Source organism: Colobus angolensis, unplaced genomic scaffold (genome assembly GCF_000951035.1).
Source record: "Colobus angolensis palliatus isolate OR3802 unplaced genomic scaffold, Cang.pa_1.0 Scaffold10, whole genome shotgun sequence".
NCBI lineage: Eukaryota > Metazoa > Chordata > Mammalia > Primates > Cercopithecidae > Colobus > Colobus angolensis.
In genome coordinates, this window is record NW_012110919.1 from 4,435,397 (window position 1) to 4,443,037 (window position 7,641).

Below are 7,641 nucleotides of genomic sequence, written 5' to 3' on the forward strand. Positions count from 1 at the left end.
CGCCTCAGCCTCCCAAAGTGCTAGGGTTATAGGAGTGAGCCACCGTGCCCAGCAGGACCAGTTTTCTTATAAGAATACCCAATTTTGGAATTATAAGATATATACCCCTTGAATGGGAAATTACATTTGCCTTTTACAATCATCACACATACTACTCTTGAAATAAAAGCTAAACATACTGTTCTTTCATTATAGACCAAAATTATAAGATCATACATATTTGCCCGGTTGAATAAAATAATGGTGATTCCTAATTGCATCCAAATCAAACTAAGTTTTGTGAATAGTACATTCATATTAAAATGAATGAAATGGGATCTGTAAAATAGATAGTCATATACTAAGATATATTCCATTGACACTGACATTCTTGTAGACTTATCACAGCCCAGCATTAAGCAAGGTGCCTGGCACAGAGTAGATGTCCAACAGTTGTTGAATGAATGAATGAACAAACAAATGTACACACTTCTCTGTAATTTACACCTTTTTAAGTCAATTTTCCCCAAGAGATACTGTTTCCTTTTCCTCTAATCCTCCTTGCTCATGTAACTACGCTAGTCCCTTCTTCCCAGTGGCTGGCATGAGTCTGAATCTTCACAGAATCACTTTCTGATCATTAAAAGCTAATATAATGAGACTCAGAGACCTAAGATCAGAAAACGCCTTTTAAGTATTTCTTTTTCTCTTGTGTGGTTTTAGGTAGTAGCCCCCAGATTGCAAAAATTAAAACAACCAACCCAGTTAAAATGTTTTTTATCCAAAACACAGGCAATAGTAAATGCTGGCAAAGATACAGAAAAAAAAAGGGAACCTGTAGGCCAGGTGCGGTGGCTCATGCCTGTAATCCCAGCACTTTGGGAAGCTAAGGCAGGCAGATCACGAAGTCAAGAGTTTGAGACCAGCCTGGCCAATATAGTAAAACCCCGTCTCTACGAAAAGTACAAAAATCAGCCGGGTGTGGTGGCAAGTGCTTGTAGTCCCAGCTACTAGGGAGGCTGAGGCAGAAAAATTGCTTGAACCCAGGAGGCAGAGGTGGCAGTGAACTAAGATCACACCACTGCACTTCATCCTGGGTGACAGCGACAAAGAGAGACTCCATCTCACAAAGAAAGAAAAAGAAATGATAAATGCTTGAGGTGATGGATACCCCATTTACTCTGATGTGAGTATTGGACTTTGTATGCCTGTATCAAAATATCTCACGTACCCTTGGCCGGGCACGGTGGCTCACACCTGTAATCCCAGCACTTTGGGAGGCCGAGGTGGACAGATCACTTGAGGTCGGGAGTTTGAGACCAGCCTGGCCAACAAGGTGAAACCCCATCGCTGTTAAGAATACAAAAATGAGGTGGGTGTGAGGTGTGTGTGGTGGCACACACCTGTAATTCCAGCTACTCAGGAGGCTGAGGCAGGGGAATCACTTGAACCCAGGAGGTGGAGGCTGCAGTGAGCTGAGATTGCACCACTGCACTCTAGCCTGGGAAACAGAGCGAGACTCCATCTGAAAAACAAAACAAAACAAACAAAATCTCATGTACCCCATAAATACATATATCTATGTACCCATAAAAATTAAAAATTTTAAATAATAATAAAAATAAATAAGTTGACAGTCAAAAAAATAAAAATAAAACAACCAATGAAGCTTAAAGGCAAACAGTTCCGTTCCCCTTATCTATGGGTTTATGGTTAAACTCCATGCCAAGTATTTTCCTTGTCTTTCCCCTAGATCCTTTGAATGTTACTTTAGCTCAGCCTTTTTTTTTTTTTTTGAGAATGAATGCCGCTCTGTCACCAGGCTGGAGTGCAGTGGCACAATCTCAGCTCACTGCAATCTCTGCCTCCCAGGTTCAAGCAATTCTCCTGCCTCAGCCTCCCAAGTAGCTTGGATTACAGGCGTGTGCCACCACACCCAGCTTAATGTTTGTATTTTTAGTAGAGACAGGGTTTCACCATGTTGGTCAGGCTGGTCTTGAACTCCTGACCTCAGTGATCCACCCACCTTGGTCTCCCAAAGTGCTGGGATTACAGGCATGACCCACTACACCCTGCCATCAGGCATATATTTAACAAGTATCTAATAATAATAAAATTAAACTACCATTTAATGAGAACTTACTATACGCCTTGCCCTGTGCCATTATCTCATTTCATCATCACAGCCATTCTTAGTGATAAGGCAATATTGTTATAACATCCATTTTAAAGATAAGGAAACTGAGACCTACACAAGTTAAATAATCTGCTCAAAGTTTACACAGGGGGAACCAGAACACAAACCCAGACTGGCTGACTCCAGAAGTCTTACTCTTTTGTTTGTTTGTTTGCCCGTTCATTTTGAGACAGGATCTGGCTCTGTCACCCAGGCTGGAGTGCAGTGGCGTGATCTCGGCTCAGTGCAACCTTTACCTCCAGACTCAAGGGATTCTCATACCTCAGTCTCCCAAGTAGCTGAAACTACAGGCAGACACCACCACACCTGGCTAATTTTTTGTATTTTTTGTAGAACTGGAGCTTCACCATGTTGGCCAAGCTGGTCTCAAACTCCTGACCTCAAGTCATCCACATGCCTCAGCTTCCCAAAGTGCTGGGATTGCAGGTGTGAGCCACCACACCTGGCCCGCTAATTTTACTCTTGACCAATGTGTCACACTACCATCCTAGGCCCTATTTTGTCATTTTTATTTTTTCTTTTATATATATATATATTTTTTTTTAAATTATAAATAGAGATGGGATTTCACCATGATGGCCAGGCTGGTCTCGAACTCCAGAGCTCAGGTGATCCACACGCTTCAGCCTCCCAAAGTGGTGCTGGGATTACAGGCATAAGCCACCATACACAGCTGATACTTTACCTTTTTGTTTTCTAAGACGGAGTTTCACTCTTGTTTCCCAGGCTGGAATGCAATGGCATGATCTCGGCTCACTGCAACCTCCGCATCCCAGTTTCAAGCAATTCTCCTGCCTCAGCCTCCTGAGCAGCTGGGATTACAGACATAGGCCACCATGACCAACTAACTTTGTATTTTTAGTAGAGAGGGCATTTCTCCATGTTGGTCAGGCTGGTCTCAAACTCCTGACCTCGGGTGATCCACCTGCCTCAGCCTCCCAAAGTGCTGAGATTACAGGCGTGAGCCACCGCACCTGGCCAATATTTTACTATTTTTAAAAGTTAAGAAGAGGTCAGGGTAGTGGCTTACACCTGTGATCCTGGTACTTTGGGAGGCTGAGGCAGGAGGACTGCTTGTGGCCAGAAGTTTGAGACCAGCCTGGGCAAGATAGAGAGACCCTGTCTCTACAAAAAAAAAAAAAAAATTAAGGAGAAAATGCAATGCTTCAACCAGGCGCGGTGGCTCACTCCTGTAATCCCAGCACCTTGGGAAGCTGAGGCTGGTGGATCACCTAAGGTCAAGAGTTAGAGACCAGCCTGGCCAACATGGTGAAAGTCCGTCTCTACAAAAAATACAAAATTAGCCAGGTGTGGTGGGTGGGCGTGCCTGTAATCCCAGCTACTCAGGGGGCTGAGACAGGAGAATCACTTGAATCTGGGAGGCGGAGGTTGCAGTGAGCTGAGATCGCGCCACTGCATTCCAGCCTAGGCAAAAAGAGTGAAACTCTATCTCAAAAAAAAAAAAAAAAAAAACACCAGCCTGGGCAACACAGCAAGGCCCTGTCTCAAAAAAAATTGGTTGGGTATAGTGGCTCACTCCTGTAATCCCAGCACTTTGGGAGGCTGAGGTGGACGGATCACTTGAGGTCAGGAGTTCAAGACCAGCCTGGCCAACACCGTGAAACCCTGTCTCTATTAAAAATACAAAACTTAGCTGGGCATGATGGTGGGCGCCTGTAATCCCAGCTACTCAGGTGGCTGAGGTAGGAGAATCGCTCAGGTGGCTGAGGTAGGAGAACCCGGGAGCCACAGGTTGCATCGCACCACTGCCCTCCAGCCTGGGCAACAAAGCAAATAAAATATATCAAAAATAAAATATAATAAATATTAAAACTTTTTTTTAAAACAGAAAATGTAATGCTTCTACCTAACAAGAAAAGAAAACATGATATGAGCCATCTTTACAAGCATCTTGGAAGACACCTGAATTACAAAAAATCTTCCAGCCGGGCGAGATGGCTCATGCCTGTAATCCCAGCATTTTGGGAACCCAAGGCGGGTGGATCACCTGAGGTCAGGAATTCAAGACCAGCCTGGCCAACACGGTGAAACCCCATCTCTACTAAAAATACAAAAAATTACCCGGTCCTGGTGGTAAGCGCCTATAATCCCAGCTAGTTGGGAGGCTGAGGCAGAAGAATCCCTTGAATCCAGGAGGCAGAGGCTGCAGTGAGCTGAGATCGCGCCATTGCATTCCAGTCTGGGCAAAAGAATGACATTCAAAAAAAAAAAAGAAAGAAAGAAATCTTCCATTCCAGGCCAGGCTTCCAATTCACTCCATAGCCCTTAGCAGGTCCCAGCAGCCTTGGCTGGCTCATCTCTTTCTTTGAAATCTGTGATGTCTAGTTCTGGTCAACCAAGAAATTTGTAGGGATAAATTATTCCACTGATTTCTTCCTTTCTTAAAGAGTTGGCTTCTAGTCAACAATTTATTTATTTATTTAAATTACAAACTTCTTTTCTTTTTTTTTTTTTTTTTTACTTCACAGCCAACAGTCAACAATTTAGATGGGATGGGGTAGTGTGGAAAAGAAAGAAGACACTGCTTTTATTTTTTTTTTGGTTAACATGGGTTTTGCTCTGCCACCTAGGCTGGAATGCAGTGGTGTGATCATCTCTCTGTAATCTCGAAAATCTCAAATTCCTGGGCTCAAGTGAGTCTCTCACCTCAGCCTCCCAAAGTGCTGGGAATTACAGGTGTGAGCCACCATGACCAGCCGTTTTTTTTTTTGTTTTTTTTTTGGGCGGTGGAGGGCCAGGGGTGGGGGCAGTTCCTAGCCACCAGACCACCAGGGCTGAATCTTAAGAATTATTATTTTAGAAGACTAGCAGTCACTTTTCTTTCTTTTACTAGTTATACATCTAGCAAGGCCATATTAGTTACATGCCCACATGAAGAAAAAAGGTTGACTCTCAATTATGATACTGACGGCTGGGGGCGATGGCTCACACCTGTAATCTCAGCACTTTGGGAGGCCGAGGCGAGCAGATCGCCTGAGGTCAGGAGTTTGAGACCAGCATGACCAACAGGGTGAAACACTGTCTTTACTAAAATTACAAAATTTAGCCGGGCATGGTGGTGGGTACCTGTATTCTCATCTACTGGGAGGCTGAGGCAGGAGAATCACTTGAACCAGGAGGTTGCAGTGAGCCGAAATCCTGCCACTGCCCTCCGGCCTGGGCAACAACAACAACAACAAAAATTATGATACTGACAATCAAGAACTGTTAAGGATGTAAGATTTTACCCTACTTACAGGTTAGCAAGTTCCTACCACTAGGAATTCTGGCTGAAGACATGACACTCCTGGGTCAGATATAAGAGATTTTTATTATTCACGTTAATACCAGTAACCAAAGTTTCGTCACTTTTGCATTTCCTCCCAGAGCCTCAAACCCCCCATGGCGACAGGAAAGGGACCTGTTCGCATTATAAGAGAAGAAACTTGCACCTTTAAATTGAGCAGACAATAAGTGTGTCCTGTTGCTCCAGAAGGAGTTATTACCTCTGTCTTCCAAGGCTGTTCAGCATACAAATATCCTTGAAAAGATAGTCTGGAACAAATATACCAGTGACTCTGCTCATGAGATACACAGAAACGTGAGAGATCCATGGAAAATTGCCTGTATTCCAACATTCTACATGTTAGAATAGTGTGGGGGAAAGAAAGAGAGATCAGCCTGTTACTGTGTCTATATAGAAGGAAGTAGAAATAAAAGACTCCATTTTGTTCTGTATTTGAGATGCTGTTAATCTGTGACCCTACCCCCAACCTTGTCCTTGCAAGAGACATGTGCTGTGGTGACTTAAGGTTAAAAGGATTTTGGGCTGTGCAGGATGTGCTTTGTTAAACAAGTGCCTAAAGGCTGCTTGCTGGTTAAAGGTCATCACCATTCTCTTAATCTCAAGTAAGAGAAAAGCATTTGTCTCCTGCCCGTCCCTGGGCAATGGAACATCTCGGTGTAAAACCCATTGTGTGCTTTGTTTACTGAGCAAGGAGAAAACCGCCTTTAGGAATAAGGTGGGACTTGCTGGAGCAATGCTGCTAAAAGGTTTATGGAGATGTTTACATATGCATCTCAAGACACAGCATTTTCCTTTAAACTTATTCATGTTACAGGGATTTTTGTTCATATGTCTTACTGCTGATTTCCTCCCTACAATGATCCTATTGTCCAGCCACTCCCTTATGTTTAAGATGGTAAAGATAATTATCAATAAATACTAAGGGAACTCAGAGACCGGTGCCCGCGTGGGTCCTCTGTAAGCTGGTTCCCTGGGCCCTGCTTTTCTTTCTTTATACTTTGTCTCTGTGTCTTATTTCTTTTCTCAAGTCTCTCGTTCCACCTAACGAGAAACACCCACAGGTGTAGAGGGGCAGGCCACCGCATCACAGCAGCATAGTTTTTAAGATTATATCTTGCTCAAATCCATAGATTTTTCTTTTCTTTTCTTTTTTTTTTTTTTTTTAAAGACAGAGTCTGGCCCTATCTACCAGGCTGTAGTGCAGTGGTGTAGAGATGGGGTTTTGCCACATTAGCCAGGCTGGTCTCCAGCTCCTAACCTCAGGTGATCCACCCACCTCGGCCTTCCATAGTGCTGGGATTACAGGCTTGAGCCACTGTGCTCAGCCAGATCCACAGACTTTTATAAATGTTATAAGGCTAACAAGTTATATACCAGGATCTTGGAATATTCATTTTACCAAAAAAAGTCAGTAAAGTCTGTTGTGCTGCTACAGTTTTCATATTTTCTACAGATTCCAATGAGCCAACACAAGTTCTACTAACAAAATCTCCACACAAAATAAAATACAGTCAGTGGAAACTATACGTACATTGTAGGCATTTATACTAAGACTGTTGAACACTATATTCTAGAGTAAAATGATCTCAATAACAGCTATGAGGCTTTTTGGTTTTGTTTGTTTGTTTGTTTTTGTTTTTAAGAGACGGAGTTTCCCTACATTTCCTAAGCTGGTCTTGAACTCCTAGACTCAAGTGATCTGCCTGCCATGGCCTCCCAAAATGCTGGGATTACAGGCATGAGCCATTGTGCTGGGCCGATGGGCTATTTTTAAAGTCTGAATCTTAATGTCTAGATTGGATGATATTAAATCCCCATTTACTCATTTGTTAGCTCTTCTGAGAGAGATTTTTCTCTCTTAGAACCAGTTTTCTTTTCTTTTTTTTTTTTTTTTGAGACGGAGTCTCACTCTGTCGCCCAGGCTGGAGTACAGTGACGCTATCTTGGCTCACTGCAACCTCCACCTCCTGGGTTCAAGCAATTCTCTGCCTCAGCCTCCTGAGTAGCTGAGATTACTGGCACCTGCCACCATGCCCGGCTAATTTTTTTGTATTTTTAGTAGAGATGAGGTTTCAGCATCTTGGCCAGGCTGGTCGTGAACTCCTGACCTCAGGTGATCCACCCGCCTCAGCCTCCCAAAGTGCTAGGGTTATAGGAG